This window comes from Camelina sativa, chromosome 9 (assembly GCF_030686135.1).
Source record: "Camelina sativa cultivar CO46 ecotype springtype chromosome 9, ASM3068613v1".
NCBI lineage: Eukaryota > Viridiplantae > Streptophyta > Magnoliopsida > Brassicales > Brassicaceae > Camelina > Camelina sativa.
The window spans coordinates 10,860,121-10,878,161 of record NC_141888.1 but is presented as its reverse complement, the minus strand read 5'-3'; the positions used below and the strand labels follow the sequence as shown (position 1 = coordinate 10,878,161).

The 18,041-nt window shown below is 46.3% G+C and overlaps 1 non-coding gene across 1 annotated transcript; it reads right to left on the bottom strand.

Moving 5' to 3' along the window:
* Positions 1-17,625: 17,625 nt before the first annotated feature.
* On the bottom strand, positions 17,626-17,732 carry LOC147938051 (small nucleolar RNA R71). The gene has a single exon (XR_015567473.1). It is a non-coding gene; the product is annotated as a small nucleolar RNA R71 (small nucleolar RNA).
* Between the last annotated feature and the right edge of the window lie 309 nt (positions 17,733-18,041).

Genomic DNA, 18,041 nt, shown 5'->3' with positions numbered 1-18,041 from the left:
AGGGCAAAAACTACAGCAGCCATCTCCAAATCATGAGTAGGATAGTTGCCCTCATGCTTCCGCAACTGCCGCGAAGCATAGGCAATCACTTTCCCATGATGCATCAGCACACACCCCAAACCAACCCTAGATGCATCTGTATAAACCACATAGGGTCCTCCCTGCTCAGGCAAAGCCAACACTGGAGTAGTAGTCATCTCCTTAAGGCTCTCAAAGCCCTCCTCGCACTCCTGTGTCCACACAAAAGGAACATCCTTCACTGTCAACTTAGTCATAGGGCGTGCTCTACTTGCAAAACCCTGCACAACCTCCTGTAGTAACCTGTCAAACCAAGGAAACTCTTGATCTCTGTGGCATTCTGCGGTCTAGGCCAATCCCTGATAGCCTGAATCTTCTCCGGATCTACAGAAACCCCCTCTGCAGAAACAATATGACCCAGAAAACCCATCTCACGCTGCCAAAAACTGCACTTGCTCAACTTAGCAAACAACTTCTGCTCCCGCAGCTTCTCCAAAACTGCCCTCAATTGCACTGCATGCTCCTCAGGACTCTTAGAATATACCAGAATATCATCGATGAAAATGAAGACAGACACATCCAGAAACTCCTGAAACATGCTGTTCATCAATCTTATAAACGTTGTTGGCGCATTAGTCAACCCGAAAGGCATCACCACAAACTCATAATGCCCATACTTCATCCTGAAAGCCGTCTTCCTCACATCTGCCTCATCTATTGGTATCTGATGATAACCCGACGCCAGATCTACCTTGGAGAACCAAGTAGCACCCCTCAACTGATCCAATAACTCATCGATCCTAGGAAGAGGGTACTTGTTCTTCACAGTGATCCGGTTCAAACCCCGATAATCAATGCACAACCTGAAACTCCCATCCTTCTTCTTCAGAAACAACACCGGCGCTCCCCACGGTGATACACTAGGACGGATGAATCCCTTACTCGAAAAATCCTCTAGCTGCTTCTTCAGCTCTGCCATCTCTGCTGGAGCCATTCTGTAAGGAGCCTTGGATAACGACATCGTCCCTGGTTCTAGTTCAATAGTAAAAGGATCCGACCGAGATGGTGGTAATCCCTGCAATGACTGAAACACATCCTCAAACTCTTCCACTACCGGAATACCGCTAACCGTAGACTTCCCCACTGACTCTAGCATAGATATAGTAACCAGATAAGCCTCACGGCCCTTCTCGATCATCTTCCCAGCCTGAATGACTGAGATCACGAGACTCCCCAAAGTCGGTCTGATACCCTGAAAACCCAACTTCCCTCCTGGACGCTCAAACTCCACTCTACCCCGATAGCAATCCAAATGCACCATATGCCGACGCAACCAATCCATCCCGAGAATAACATCATATAACTCCACTGGACTGATAAGCAAATCTGCTGGCCACGACTCTCCTGCGATCTGAATATCAACTCCTCTAACTCGTCCAACAACTCTCAGGAACTTGCCTCCCGCAACTCTGACAACTCATGTACGCTCCCCGGGATCCCCTCTGATTCCCGCACTCTCTGCACACTCTGGAGTAATGAAGCTATGAGTAGCTCCATAATCAAACATAACGTGAGACTTAAACCCGCCCACCAACAAGGTCCCTACACAAACCTCATGTGTTGAGAACCTAACACTTTATTACATGAAAACATAAAATATGAACCTACAAAAAAATTCATAAAGCTTAAGGACCAGAAATTATACCTGTGATCACCCCGGCACTGGTTCCACCAGTCTCTGCAGTCGTGTAAACCCTTGGCGCATGCTCAATCCGTGCCACCTGCTGACCTACAGGCTACACCTGCTGCAACGCTGGACTGCTGCCGGCTGCAACTTGGGACAAAAGGGTCTGATGTGCCCTTGCTCCGTACAATGATAACATACCCGAGGCCCTGCCGTCGGAGCACTCCTCTTGGGACAGCTAGCAAACTTGTGATCCTTGCTCCCACACTTGAAGCAACCCCCGCCACTCTGCGTCTGCGTAGCCTCCCACCTTCTCTTGGTTCTCTATACAGGCTTGCCGCCCCTGCTAGAACCTCCCTGATGCTGAGCCTTACTAGGCTGAACTGCTAGACTAACCGCCCTTGACTGAGCCTGGATATTCTGCTCAATCTCTGCTGCAGTCTCAACCAGCTCTGCACGCGTAGCAAAACTACGTCCCCTACAATGGACCCTTAAGTCATCACGAAGAGCCCTCATAAACCTCCCTATCTGAGCCTCCTCAGGCTCCATAGCCGACCCCCATAACAAAGAAGTCGACTGAACTCCAAGTCTAGCTCCCGCACTGACCGTGTCCCGTAAGACAACTAAAGGAACTGCACCTCTAACGATCCAATGCCTCTCTAGGAAAATACTTGCGGTTGAACTCCAAGATGAAGTCAGCCCAAGTCATCTCCCCTCTGCACTCTCCTAGCAGCCACTGATCTCCACCACACCTCAGCATCTCCACTCAAATGGTGAACCCCTATGTCCACCCAAAACTTCTCAGGACATCTCAGAGTATGGAGGTTACGTTCCACACTCATCCTCCACGCATCCACAACAGTAGGGTCTGTACCACCTGAAAACCTCTCAGTGAAAAGACCCTTCATCTCCTTGAGCATGGACAAATAACGTCTATGTGCTCATGCATCCGCAGCCACTAGCTGCCGCTCCTCCGCCGCCACTGGTGGCACTACCTGAGCCTGAGCCGGTACCACTGGTGGCAACCGCTCCAACAACTGTGCTAGCATAGCCGCGAAGTCTGCACCAGGGACTCCACCCACTGGGACTCCCACACATGGGACCCTATCACCACCGGCCACTGGAGCATCAACACCGCCCCCTCCAGCCACACTCACATAATCCCCCGGAACACCCTGCGACTCACCATCACCCTTAACTGTCACACTCAGGTCCTCGGTCTCACTACCCTCTGGGACTCTGCCCCTACCACGACCACGTCCGCGTCCACGACCACGACCAGCAACAGCACCATCTCTAGCCATCTGCACTACCATGAACAGAAGACTAAGCAAACAAATTTCTATTATAACACAGAAAACATAAACTCACCATGGAATTACACTGTAGGCTCGAAGAGGATGTTCTAGGACTCCATGCCACACACAATTGACTAACTCACATAATCAATCAAAGCATGCAAATCCCAAACATCTACAGCACAAAGCCTAGTGAACCCAAACCTAGAACCGTAAGGGCTCTGATACCAAACTGAAAGGACCGACCCCTTTTTTAAAAAAAATAATAATAAATATATAAATATAATATAATAAATAAACTACAACTAGTGGTCCCATACCCACTAGCCACCTAACCACAATCACAACCAACAGCGGAATAACAATAACAATATCCAATAAATATAAATAACCAATTTCATGACATAACCAATATCCAAATAACCAATCATCAGAAAACATGGAACCAGCAACCTAGCAATGTTTCTAATGACTCAACTCTAGCAACCTAACAATGCCAGACAACATCCAATCGAGTCCCTAGAACATCCTCCTCTTCATTGCCTTGATTCCACGATCACACTTTGCCTTTACCTGCACCACAAATACAAATTGCAATGCATGAGTATTTTATAAACACTCAGTAAGGCAATCCTCCCATCTACTGGGCTATACACACAAGCAATAGAGTTTCTCTAACCATCAAACCACAATCAACAAATGTAACACCCGCGAACCGGAATCCCGGTTTAGGGTGTGCATCGATCGATGCAGTTGGAGCATCGGCCGATGCTGACTCAATTTCTCTGCGTTTTGACTTAAGTCAAACGCTGCATTTTGGACAAAGGGGAAAAGGGAAAACCCTTAAGTCGTTTTTGTCTCATAAGTCGTGGGGAGCCGTTTTTGAGAGAAACGAAAAGAGAGAAAAATTTATTGAGAGTTCTTGGTGATTTCTGGAGATTTGAGGCGTTTCTTGGTGAGATCTGTAGCTGGGATCGTTGTAGGAGCTTCCTAAAGGCTTGTTCTTGCTTGTTAGAGGTTCAGATTCTTCTGTGGCAAAGGTAAGGGCATGACCATGGCTTATCTAAGCTAGAGGATTCTTTAATCTGCTTGTTGTGTGATGTTAGGCTTGTTAGATCGTTGCTATGGACGTTAGGAAGCTTTCTTGTGGCCTTGGATCGAGTTTTATGGTTGTAGGAACGAAGATCCGGCGAGAAGCTTCGGGGAAAACACGGTGCTCGACGTTGCGTCGATCGATGCATAACTTGCGTCGGTCGATGCAAGTGCGAGGACAGCACGTAAAACTCTAGGGTTTTCGTGTTACGTTGAGCATGCGTCGGTCGATGCGGATTGGGTATCGGTCGATGCAAGTTACACTTGCATCGGTCGATGCAGCTTCTGTGTCGATCGATGCTTCCCCATTTGGCATCAGTCGATGCATGTTGGCGTTGGGCGATGCTGAGTCCTGGTTTGTTATTTGTCGTTTGTTGATTGTTTCTTGTTGGTTATTGATACTCTATTGCTTGTGTGTATAGCCCAGTAGATGGGAGGAGTGCCTTACTGAGTGTTTATAAAATACTCATGCATTGCAATATATGTTTGTGGTGCAGGTAAAGGCAAAGTGTGATCGTGGAATCAAGGCAATGAAGAGGAGGATGTTCTAGTGGTTCTGTAGTGACCCTCACCTAGGGGTAAATTTTTAACGTGATTTCAAGTCCAAAAGACCGGGAAAAGGAAGGCAGAAAGAAGAGCTGGAAGTTTGATGAAGGGAAGTCCGAGAAAAAGTTAACGGACCAAGAGTTGTCCGAGTCGTCCGAGACGTACTGCACGTACCGTCCGGGACGCATTACCCGGCAATCGCCGAGAGATGCCGAGAGTACCGAGTACCCGAGAAAGTGTCGAGTACTCGAGGGAGAGTACCGAGTACCCGAGAAAGTGTCGAGTACTCGAGGGAGCTACCGAGTACTCGAGGAAAGCATCGAGTACCCGAAGAATGTTGCCGATGGATGCCGATAATTGCCGAGAAAGCTGCCGAGGACCGGCGATGGTCAACCGAGAGTAGAAAAAGTCTTCCCCAAGAATCACTTAAGGAAGTTAAGTAGATTAATATTTTAATCAAGAAGGCTTAGTGGAGTTAAGTGGGTGAGTATTTTATTCAAGGAGGCTTAGTGGGTTTTTAGTGGAGGATTAAAGAATTCAAGGAGACTTAAGTGGAATTCAAGGTGTTGAATCAAGGAGCTTCCAAGTGTTGAAGTCCCTCTAATAGGGAGAGTGCATGCGACTCGCATTGGCTGTCTCCACCGCCCACTTGTTCTATAAATAAGCTCTCATTCCTCTCATTTTCGCTCAAGGAAAGAAGGGGTAAGTTAAGAGAAATTGAGAAGAGAAAGAGTGAGTGTTGCGAGAGAAAGAAGAAGGTGTTGCGAGAAGGAGAGAGTGTTTGCAAGAGAAGACTATCGACCAAGACCATCAACGTTAGATCGATAAGGAAATCGATTCTAACCGAAGGAGAGATCCGAGTAGCCGCGAGAAGAGCTTCATCAAAGAAGATCATTTGTCGACGGTTTACTGTGAGTTCAGGCACATATTTGCATCGGCTTAGATGGAGAGTTAAAAACATCCATCTAGTGCGTGGCTTTGCATGTTGCATGTAGATGCATTTTCTTGAAGTTCTTTTATGTTTTCTTATTTAAATGCATGCATGGTGAGGTTGTGCCAGTTACTAGGTCGAAATGATCTAGTAACAGAAGGCGATATTTGGTTGAGTTTTTGGTAAGAATATGGGTTTAAGTCCCGTATAAACTCAAGTAAGATCTTCGGTGAGATCTTAAAACGTTTTAGTTCGCGAGAAATTCCGGCTAAGTGTTGTAAGATTTGGTAGTGCGATCCATCCCGCTCCGTGCCACATGCAGCCGCGATATGCAACCCATGTTTGTGTGTGTGCAGGGTTGGTCACGAAGAGCTCGGAGGTTACTGGGCTCGCTACCCTAGCCGAGGCTATTTACACCACGGTGTAATTTTGGCTGATATCCAAACGCTTGCCTTTGTGGTTGCGATTTGGAGAAATCAGGAGGGGTTGGGGGAGAGGGATGCTTACCGGGCCCAAATAAAAATTAAAACTTGTTAAAAACTGTTGTTTCTTTTCAAGTTTTGTTGTTGCATGTTGCATGTCGTTGTGTGTTGTTGCATGTAGTTGCGATTATTGGTAGAATGTTTTGTTAGCTTGATAAGCTTCCGCATGTCATCTCTGATGGTTGTTAAGTCGTTTTGCTTGCTTGCTTGTTAATCGCTTATGCTTGCATGTTGTTTATCAGTGCTTGCATGTTGCTTGTTTATGTCCGCATGTTGTTGTATTTGCGTGCATGCTGATTGTTAATGGGGAATTGGGGTTTGGGATTTATTTCTCTGCAGGAACCCTGAGCTCACTAAGTAATCTTAGATTACTTATGATAATATTGTTGTTCTGCAGGTGACCCTAGAGGGAACTAGAGGGCGTGGTGAACGATAGGGCTCCGGAGTAGTTTTCTTTTTGGTGTCTATTGTAAAATAAAAGTATGTTTATTTGCGAACCAAACTTTGGCGTTAAGCCGTGTGAACTATTTTGGTGTAATCGGTTGTGAAAACTCGTTTAAGTTATAATGTATTCGAATTTTCTTTTAAATCAAACGGGTCGTACTGATATAGACTTAGTCCGAGTCGGCCCAACGCACGGCGTGTCCGTAGGGTTGCAATGCCCGAAGGATGTGTCGTGTGGTCGGGAACCTTGCCGAGGGACTGGTCAAAGGGCCTGATTCGTTCTTGCACCCGGCCGGACCTTTGACGAACGTTCCCATAGTAGCGCTCCGGTGCCGTCCGATGGCCTGGGTGGTCATAGTACGGTTCGGGGGCGTTACAGGTTCGCTTGGTTGTCTAGCTTCTGTTAGGTTGCTAGAGTTGAGTCCTAGAATGTTGCTTAGGATTGCTGGTTCACTGGTTTATGTTGTTTGGATTATTAGTTTATGATTGGAATTTATACTGGATATTATTTAATTGGTTATTGGTTTATTGGATATTTATTGGTTTGTTTTTCCGCTGTTGATTGTGAATGTGGTTAGGTGGCTAGTGGGTATGGGACCACTAGTTGTAGTTTATTAATATATATATTATTTATTATTTATTATTAAAAAAAAAAAGGTCGGTCGTTTCATTTTGGTATCAGAGCCCTTACGGTTCTAGGTTTGGGTTCGCTAGGTTTCTGTTGTGATGTTTTGGATTGCATGCTTTGATTGATTATGCGAGTTAGTCAATTGTGTGTGGCATGGAGTCCTAGAGCATCCTCTTCGAGCCTTCAATAAGATTCCACGGTGAGTTATTTTTATGTTTCTTTGTGTGGTATTGATTTGTTTTATGCTTGTTAGCCTCTGTTCTTGGAAGATCAGTGGTTAAGGTGTTTGAGTTATTGGTCGTGGACGGGGACGTGGTCGTGGTCATTGTCAGGGGGGTCCCGAGGCCAGCGAGTGTGTGGTCTAGAGTTCCACGAGGAGGTACGTTAGAGGGTCGCAAGCGTATCCGGGGGTGCTGGGAACCCAGGTGTGGGGTTGCAGCAGGTGGAGCCTAGGGTCGAGATGATCGCTTGGCGGATCTGTTGGCATGCTGTTGGAGCGGTTACCGAGAGGGGTACCAGTGTAGGCTCCAGTTGTGCCGCATGTGGTGGGGTGCAGCCAAGGGCTGCAGATGTTGAGGACTTTCCACCTTATGTTAAGAGGATGGAACGGTTGTAGATGACCGGTATGAGATTATTCTCAAGGGGTATCGGACCTAGAGAGGCGGATAGGTGGACATATGCAGTTGGAGCAGATATTTCTCTGTTTGGGGGTTAATCCAGTTGGATATTAGAAGTTTAGTGGGCAGGTGTAACATTGCAATGTTATACTCGGACCACAGGAGGTACTTTGTGTCGAGAGATGTTTATAGTCGTTAAGTGATGAGACCATGGACAGCTCCACTCAACCACACGAACTTGAGGAGCAGCTTGAACCAGAGGAAGCACCAGAGGAGCAGCTTGAACCAGAGGAAGCACCAGAGGAGCAGCTTGTACCAGCGGAAGCAGCGGAGGAAGCACTAATCGTTCCGGCTGGTCCTATAACAAGGTCACAATCCAAGAGGTTCAACCAATCAATCCAAGGTCTACTAAAGGAGCTGGACAAGAAGCTAGAAGACGTGACTCAAACCACTTGGACGTTGCTCACAGCTCAAGGTGTTCGGTAAAGGGTAAAGTGTTACTTTGGTGCTCTTTTTCCCTTGGTCAAGTTTTGTCCCATTGGGTTTTCTTGACAAGGTTTTTAATGAGGCCTAAGTAACATTTTCAAGCCCCCTTTGCCAGCCCAATTCGTGGTCCAAGGTTCCCCACAAAGGCCTTGGCCCATTTTCTTTCTCTTTCTCATTCAAACTTTGCATTTATTGCTTTGTAATTTCCTAGACATCTTGCATGAGCTTTAACTTGAACTTGCAAGGTTGTCTAGGGTTTTCTCTCCTCTATCTCGTCCTCCCCTTCTCCTATTTAAAGACCATGTAACTCTTCTTTGTTTTCTATCAAACATTTTAATCAAAAACCTTTCTTTTACTTGTTTGATCTGAGGAGTGTGTAATATCTTCTCAACTTGTTTTCTTCTTAGTGTGTCATATCTAAGTTGAACTCGAGCCTGAAGTCTAAGAGATTTTCATCTCTCTTGGAAGTTCATTTCAATCCCCCCTTTTTCATCCGCTGCATCATTTCACCATTCCATCTCTTTCAATCCGCTGCATAATCAACCCCCTTCACCTTCCATTTGTCCGATCTATTGCATCTTCGGTCTCTTGATCTTCATCAGTCCGATCCATCTCCTTCAAAGCCTTGCGAGTGTGTTCTTGGGAGCAGATTCCTCTTCAGGAGTCTATCATTAAGGATTGTTGCTCCTAAGGGGATGGTGATTCCCCTGAATACCGATAGCTCGAGGGGCTGAGGGCTCCGAGAGTTGCAGAGGGGATGATGTTCCCCTGAGGGGATGAGTAGTTCCCCTGATACCGAGATCTTGAGGATTGTGGTCCAAGAGTGAGACAGTATAACTCGGAGACGCTGGTCTGAGAGTGAGATCGGTATGGCTCAAAGGTTGCCACTTAAGAGAGGAAGAGTTGGGAGCAAGCAATGTATAGAACGTGAGTATGAACATAACGACGGAATGTAGACCTCGAGAGTGATGATGGTTTAATCTTGGATTTTAGGATTATGTTGGACGGTGGGCCAGGGTTTTATGACCGGAGTGGTCAAGAATGTGTGGCTGATGTGCCAGGATTGAGTGGCCAGTGGTGCTGGAGTCCCGGGAAGGAGAGCTGCTACAGATATGAGCCGGTAAAGGCATGTTTGCCAGATACATAAGTTCACGAGAAGCCTTCATGGCAGGATAAACTAATCGTTGCGACGATGGTGGATGAAGTTCATTGGAGATGGACAGGGTTACTAGATTTAAGGTTTTGGTAAGCTTGCTGAGGGGAAACAAGTCAAGTAGGTTAAGTTGGCGGTCTGCAAAGTATTTGATACAGTGAATCGGAATATGCGAACGTATGGTACTTGTTTGTTTTATTACGCTTGTATTGATGATTTGCTGTGGAGAATAGCTAAGCGGAAAGCTAATTTTGGATTAATCTATCTTGTGGAAGTTTTCCCTAAGAGACAAGTTACTAGAGGTTATTGGACGAACAAGAGGGTTGACATTCAGGTTGCTTCGAGTTGATATCGGCATACTTGAGTGTTTGTTTGGCAGAGCTGAAGAAGCAGCTAGAGGATTTGCTGAGTAAGGGATTCATCCGTCCTAGTGTATCATTGTGGGAAGTTTCCGGTTGTGCATTGATTATCAGGGTTTCAACCGGGTCACTGTGAAGAACAAGTACCCTCTTCCTAGGATCGATGAGTTGTTGGATCAGTTGAGGGGTGCTACTTGGTTCTCTAAGGTAGATCTGGCGTCAGGTTATCATCAGATACCGATAGATGAGGCGGATGTGAGGAAGACTGCTTTCAGGACTAGGTATAGGCATTATGAGTTTGTGGTGATGCCTTTCGGGTTGACTAACGCGCCAGCAGCGTTTATGAGATTGATGAACAGCGTGTTTTAGGAGTTTCTAGATGTATCTGTCATCATTTTCATCGACGATATCCTGGTTTATTCTAAGAGTCCTGAGGAGCATGTAGTGCATTTGAGAGCAGTTATGGAGAAGCTGCGGGAGCAGAAGTTGTTTGCTAAGTTGAGCAAGTGCAGTTTTTGGCAGCGTGCGATGGGCTTTCTGGGTCATATTGTGTCTGCAGACGGGGTTTCCGTGGATTCAGAGGAGATTCAGGCTATCAGGGATTGGCCTAGACCGCAGAATGCCACAGAGATCAGGAGTTTTCTTGGATTGGCAGGATACTACAGGAGGTTTGTGCAGGGGTTTGCGAGCAGAGCACGTCCTATGACTAAGTTGACAGGGAAGGATGTTCCTTTTGTTTGGTCAGAAGAGTGTGAGGAAGGCTTTGCAAGCCTGAAGGAGATGTTGACTACTGCGCCAGTGTTGGCTTTGCCTGAGCAGGGAGAACCCTATGTGGTTTATACAGATGCATCTAGAGTTGGGTTGGGGTGTGTTCTGATGCAGCATGGGAAGGTGATTGCCTATGCTTCACGGCAGTTGCGGGTGCATGAAGGCAATTATCCTACTCATGATTTGGAGATGGGTGCTGTAGTTTTTGCCCTGAAGATTTGGAGATCTTATCTTTATGGTGCAAAGGTACAGGTGTTTACAGATCATAAGAGCCTGAAGTATATATTCACTCAGCCTGAGCTGAATTTGAGACAGAGGCGGTGGATGGAACTTGTGGCGGATTATGGTTTGGAGATAGCATATCATCCTGGTAAGGCTAATACGGTTGCAGATGCTCTGAGTCGGAAGAGGGTAGCTTCGGCTCAGGAACAGGAGATGGAGTCTCTGGTAGGAGAGATCAGTGCTTTGAGCTTATGTGCTGTTTCATAGGAACCATTGGGTTTGGAAGCAGTAGATAGAGCATATCTTCTGAGTAGGGTGCGGTTGGCTCAGGAGAAGGATTTGGGGCTGGTGAATGCCTCTAAGGATGTGGATTCAGAGTATCAGGTCTCAGATAATGGTACTATCTTCGTGCACGGTCGGGTTTGTGTGCCCAAGGATGAGGAGTTGACACAGGAAATTCTAAGAGAGGCTCATGCGAGCAAGTTATCTATTCATCCAGGAGCGACTAAGATGTACCGTGATCTCAAGAGGTACTATCATTGGGTCTGGATGAAGAAGGATGTAGCTAGTTGGGTTTCGAGGTGTGATATGTGTCAGCTAGTGAAGGCTGAGCATCAGTGATGTGACCCGGAGACGCGGTCACGTTACAGTTGCGGTACGGTCGCGGCTTGAGCTCTCGGCCAACTTTCAAACGGTAGAACTTTCCTCTGTGAAGGTTCTGGACTTTGGATCTAGTAGAGAATCAAACGAGGGAAACGGAGTTTGAAGGAATTCAAACGAGCCGTTTGGGAGATACGTCGAGAAGCCACGAACAGATCGATCGGATGGTACGGAGGCGGAACGAACGAGCGAATGGTTTCGGTTGAAACGATGATGGGGACGAGTTGAGATGATTTAGTGGAGAACTCGAGAACTTATGAACGAGGACTCGAGGTTGCGAAGGGGAAAGATGGAAAACGAAGTGAGGGGAAATGACGAATGGATCGAGAGACGACACAAGAGGTTTGGCTCTCCTCTTGATACGGTCTCTAACAAGGTGGAACCCGGTTCGAGGCTTGTTAGGATTTTATCAAGGTTCAATCCCGGATAAAAGAAAGAGAAGAGTGAGACAAGTTTCAAGAATCTCTTGAGGAAAAGTTTTATTTTCATACAAGTCTAAAGGAGGAACAAGGGCTTAAGGAGAGTTTAAATAGCTAGGTCTAGATAGGAGCTTAAGGACACGCGGATTCTTCTTGATCCGCACATCGTCCTTTTGACGTGTCCCTTTTACAAAGAGAACACATCGCCACCTTTTGACTAACACGCTTAGCCACAAACACTCTCCAACGTTCACAAACACAAGGATAAAAAGAGAATATTCTCAAGTTCAAAATTAAACCAAAAATAAGAGGGAAAGAGAGATAACCGCCTTGGCCTTGCGCGTGAAGCAACTCAGCCTTTAGGCGTTTTGCGTTTAGCTCCATGCCTCGGTAAAACCTTCTCCGGTAAACCCATTGGGACAAACCCGGAGTGGGGAAAAAGAGTACACTTCCTTGCTTAACGACTTGATCGTCTTCACTCTTGGGTAAGAGTGAAGACTAAGCGGACTGAGCCTTCGGAGCCTTCATGAGATGGCTGGCGTTGGACGAAAGTTCGGACAAATAGGTTGAGCCGCTGTTTGGCCGCCTTTGCTGAGATCCTGGAACGTGTGGTGGCTCCGGGAACGATTTTTGGAGCCTCAGCCGTGCCTGAAGAGGTTGCCCTGGTCGCGCCCGATGCGTCAGGGTCAGGCGTCTCGGTCGCGTCCGGCGTGTCTTGGTCTTCTTGGACGAGGTCGCGTCCTGCGATCACATCATTCCCTCCCCCTTGAAAAGGTTTTGTCCCCAAAACCTCTTCGTCTTCACCTACATCAAACGGAACGAGGTCAGTGACATTGAAAGAGGTAGACGTACCAAACTCACCTGGAAGCTCGAGTCGGTAGGCGTTGTTGTTGATCTTCTCGACGACTCGGAATGGGCCATCTCCTCGCGGGCTGAGCTTGTCCTTGCGTTTTTGCTGGAACCTCTCCGGCCTTAAGTGTAACCAGACCCAATCACCAGGCTTGAACAACATCAGTTTACGTCCCCGGTTAAGAATGCGCACGTACTGCTCGTTCCTTCGTTCTATATTGGCTCGAACCTCCTCGTGTAATGCCTTGACCATTTTGGCTCTCGCAGCTCTGTCTTGATTCTCGGCTTCGTTTGGTGGTATAGGGAGGAGATCCAGTGGCGTCAATGGCTTGAACTCGTATGCGACCTCAAACGGAGACCTTTTCGTGGCCGAATGCACCGCTTGATTGTATGCGAACTTGATGATCGGAATGCACTCGAGCCAGGAGCCTTTGTTGCTTGCGATAGCTGTTCAGAGTAAGGCGCATATTGATCTGTTGACGACCTCCGTTTGGCCGTCGGTCTGAGGGTGAGCCGCACTTGAGTAGAGGAGCTTCGTCCCGAGCTTTCGCCAAATAGTGCGCCAGAAGTGGCCAAGAAACTTGGGATCTCGATCGGATATAATTGTGTGCGGAACGCCATGAAGCCTTATGACCCGGCTAAAGAACAAATTCGCCAATTGCACAGCATCATTGTTCTTGTGGCACGGGATGAAGTGAGCCATCTTCGAGAACCTATCAACAACCACCATGATACTATCTCTATGCGCCAACAGGGGTAGGCCGAGGATGAAATCCATGGAGAGATCGATCCATGGTGCGGTGGACATGGCCAAGGGCATGTAGAGGCCATGCGGGTGAGTTGTCGACTTGGAGGTGCGACAAACAATGCAACGGCCAACGTGTTTTTCCACCATACTTTGCATCTTTGGCCTGTAAAAATGCTCCTTGAGCATGGCCAAGGTCTTGGTGATGCCAAAATGACCCGCTAAACCTCCACTATGAGCTTCGCGCACAAGCAACTCCCGGATAGATCCATTTGGTATGCACAGCCGTCGTCCTCTGAACAGGAATCCCTCATGAAGATAGAATTTGGTGTAAATTCCCTTCCCATGATTCCGGAAACAATCTCCGAACTCAGCATCTTCCGCATAAGCTTCCTTGAGGCTTTCGAACCCCAACACTCGCGCATCCATTGTGGTGATCAGTGCGTGCCGTCTTGACAAGGCGTCGGCGACTACGTTCTCCTTGCCTTTCTTGTACTTAATGACGTAGGGGAACGACTCAATGAACTCCAACCACTTCGCATGACGTCTCTTAAGGTTGGTCTGGCCGCGGAGATGCTTTAGAGTTTCGTGATCAGTGTGAATCACACACTCTCTCGCCAATAGATAGTGTTGCCAAACCTCCATGGCTCAAACGAGGGCGTATAACTCCTTGTCATACGTAGGGTAGTTAAGCGTAGCTCCACTAAGCTTCTCACTAAAATATGCCACCGGTGTGCCTCCTTGAGTCAAGACAGCTCCGACTCCGACTCCCGACGCATCGCACTCAACCTTAAAAGTTTTGTTGAAGTCAGGCAATGTGAGCAAGGGGGCTTGAGTGAGGCGTTTCTTGAGTTCGGTAAACGCCTTATCTTGTTCCTCTCCCCATCGAAACTCGCTGTTCTTCTTGATCACGGAGGTGAGAGGCGCGGCAACGGTACTGAAATCTCGCACGAACCTTCGGTAAAAGCTTGCTAGGCCGTGGAACGATCGGACTTGAGTGATCCTCGTTGGCGTGGGCCACTCCTCTATTGCACGTATCTTCTCTCCATCGACTTTGAGGCCCTGCGAACTCACAACAAAGCCTAAAAAGACCAATTCATCAGCAGCAAACACGCACTTTTTCAAGTTTGCGTAGAGTTGCTCTTCGTGGAGAGTAAACAAGACAGCCTCTAGGTGTTTAACCTGATCGGTCATGCTAAAACTATACACTTATATATCATCAAAATAAACCACTACGAATTTATTGATAAACGATCTTAAAACATGGTTCATAAGACGCATAAAGGTAGAGGGGGCGTTAGAAAGTCTGAATGGCATTACCAGCCATTCGTACAAATCCTGTTTTGTTTTGAAGGCCGTCTTCCACTCGTCACCCTCCTTCATACGAACTTGATGGTAGCCGCTCTTCAAGTCGATCTTTGACAAGACGCTGGCGCCACTTAGTTCGTCGAGCATATCATCAAGGCGTGGGATCGGGTGTCGATATTTGATGGTGATGTTGTTGACGGCCCTACAATCGACGCACATCCCCCAAGATCCATCTTTCTTCGGGACTAAGAGCACTGGCACGGCACACGGACTCAAGCTCTCTCGAACGTAGCCTCCTCAGGGCTGACACGGTAGGTTGGCCGGTTGGAAAGCTGTGCGCCTGGTACGAGATCGATCTGATGCTCGATGCCTCTGATTGGTGGTAGGCCTTCGGGAAGTTCTTCCGGGAACACATCGGCGAAACGCTTAAGGACGCCGCGTATGACCTCCGGTAAGGCTTCTAGTGAGCCATCAAGACCTGAAAGCAATGCATCTCGAAACACCATCAAAAACACCTTAAGGGACTTTCTAACATCGCCATACTGAATCAAGAAATTCTTTTTATCGTTTGAGTCTTTAGACAACTTGTCTTGCATTTCATGAACTTGCGTGGGGCTCAAGAGTTTCAAGCAAATACATTTGTTGTCATGAACGAAAAAGTATTGGTTAGTGTGGCCGCAATGTGTGGTGCGCTTATCAAACTTCCATGGACGCCCCTGATATCTTGTGTTTTTATTAGTTTTTAAAGCTTATTTCCTCATTGTTTTGTGCATATTCATGAGCATTTAGGTTGTTTAGGCTGCATTGTGCATCAAGTCTGGTATTTCAGGTGTTGGAGTGGAGATATGCGAGGAAAGTGTGCTTTGGAGCCAAATAAGTCAAGAATTTGCAAGGAAATGAAATGAGGACAAGGAGGCCGAACAATCGACCAGCCAATCGATCAAATGGTCGATCACCGCACTCTCGGACTTCCCGGACATGGCACAGGACAAAACGATCGACCAAAGAAATCGACTAAATGGTCGATCGTGACGCGAGCTGAAACTTCAGAGACCAGAACAATCGATCGAGCAATCGACCATTTGGTCCATCGATACGCAAGCTAGACTTGAGCGAGACTTCGGAGACTTGGACAATCGATCGAGCCATCGACCAAATTGTCGATCGAGACGCAAGCGAGACTTCGGACTTAAAGGATCGAGACTTCGGGACTTCAAGCGATCGACCGACCGATCGACCAAATGGTTGATCATGAAGGAGGACCAATCGACCAAATGGTCGATCAAGTGGTCGATTGTGTGCCATTTTGAGACCAAAACCCGGTTTGTTCCTGTTTTCTCTGAATTGTTTAATTGTAATCCGGTTTGTTCTGGATTAGTTTATGTTTTCCTATAAATACTCCAACCCTAATTGTGGAGACTTATCTATTATCTCTTATCTTATCATTTATCTCTTGTATTAGTTTTTTGTTAAGCAGCCACCTAGGGTTCTAAAGCATTTCCATACTTGGTTTTGTTGAATCTTTGGTGGATTTTCCAGTTTTAATAGCAATTTGTCTTTCTAATCTCTTAATGTACAAGCTTTTATTATGATTTCACAAAGACAAACCTCTTTCCTTTGTGTGATCATGATGATTAGTGAGTAGATCTTTTAAGAACTTTGGGCTTGGTAGATTAGGGAGATAGATGGTTGATCTTTGATGTCTAGGGTTTATTTTATGCATTTCCTATCTTGATTAGTGATAATATTGCTAGATAGCCTTGATCAAGCTTAAATCTAGACTTTAGGATTTCCATGCCCACAAGGTGTTTGATGAAATTCCTGAACCAAACTTTTTAAGAGCTTTGCATTCCTAGCCAATGGAAATTAATGATTAGGGTGCTTAGCGGTGTTTGAATTTGTTCTTAATGCATGCTTGTCTTGTGATTACCTTTGGAAATTGTTGATTATCATTTGACTAGCATAGGATCTCTATCATGGAAATGAATTGATTTGCATTAGTGTTCTAGCCATAGGATTGTTCTTGATTGTTACTTAGACATCTAGGATTGATTAGCTATCTCCCAAGTCAATTACCTTGCCCAAGGTTCTCTTGTTAAATCTTGATTTTCAGTATATTTGCTATTTGAGTTTGTTTGCCTTGAGTTTGCATTGTCTTGTTTACTTTATTTGAGTGACTTTGATTAGTTAAGTAGTGTCATAAGAACCTTTTACTTGATACTAAAAGTGACTACATCAATTTGGCGCCGTTGCCCGTTTGCATTTTAATTGACCATTAGGATTTCAACTTTGCTTGAGACTATTCATTTACTTTGCACTGTTTGTTACTTGGATTGGATTGGTGGGTTGTCTTTGATTTTCAGGTTGTATGAACTTGAGAAGCCACGGCCTAGCCAACTTGTTTCAGCCTGTGGACGACATTCACTTACTTGAACGAGAGAACCGCTGTTTAGCCCGCCAAGCCATGGAGAACAACCCTCCTCCAGCCGCTGCTCATAATGGAAATGAGCAGCCCAACCAAAACCAAGCTCCTATCCATCCTCCAAGACAACCTCGAGTCATTGGAGCTTTGATCAGCCAAATATTCATGGGAACCGCCAAGGAATCAGAGCACCCGCTGTTGAGAACAACAACTACGAAATCAAGTCTAGTCTTATCAACATGGTGCAAAGCTCAAAGTTCCATGGTCTGCCTATGGAAGACCCTCTTGACCACTTGGATCAGTTTGACATGAGGTGTGGGACAGTTAAAATCAATGGTATCTCGGACGATGCATTCAAACTCCGCCTCTTTCCGTTTTCTCTTGGAGATAGAGCTAGGACATGGGAGAAGAACCTACCAGTGGGATCCATTACTTCGTGGGATCAATGCAAGAGAGCCTTCCTCTCCAAGTTCTTCTCAACTACAAGAACAGCAAGGTTGAGAAATGAGATATCAAGCTTTGCACAAAAGGGAAATGAGAGTTTTTGTGAAGCATGGGAGAGATTCAAGGGCTATACTATGCAATGTCCTCATCATGGTTTCTCCAAGGAGTCTCTTCTTAGCACATTGTATAGAGGGGTGCTACCAAAGATAAGAATGTTGCTTGACACAGCAAGTAATGGAAACTTCCTTGGCCAAGATGTTGATGTTGGTATGACTTTGGTGGAGAATCTTGCTCAAAGTGATGGTAACTATGGGGAGGATTATGATCGAACTACAAGAGATCATTCTGATATGAATGAGCATCACTGCAAGGAGATCAAAGCATTGAATGAAAAGATGGATAAGATGCTTCTTGCCACTCAAAAGCCAGTCCACTTTGTCAATGAATGTGAACTTTATCAAGAAGG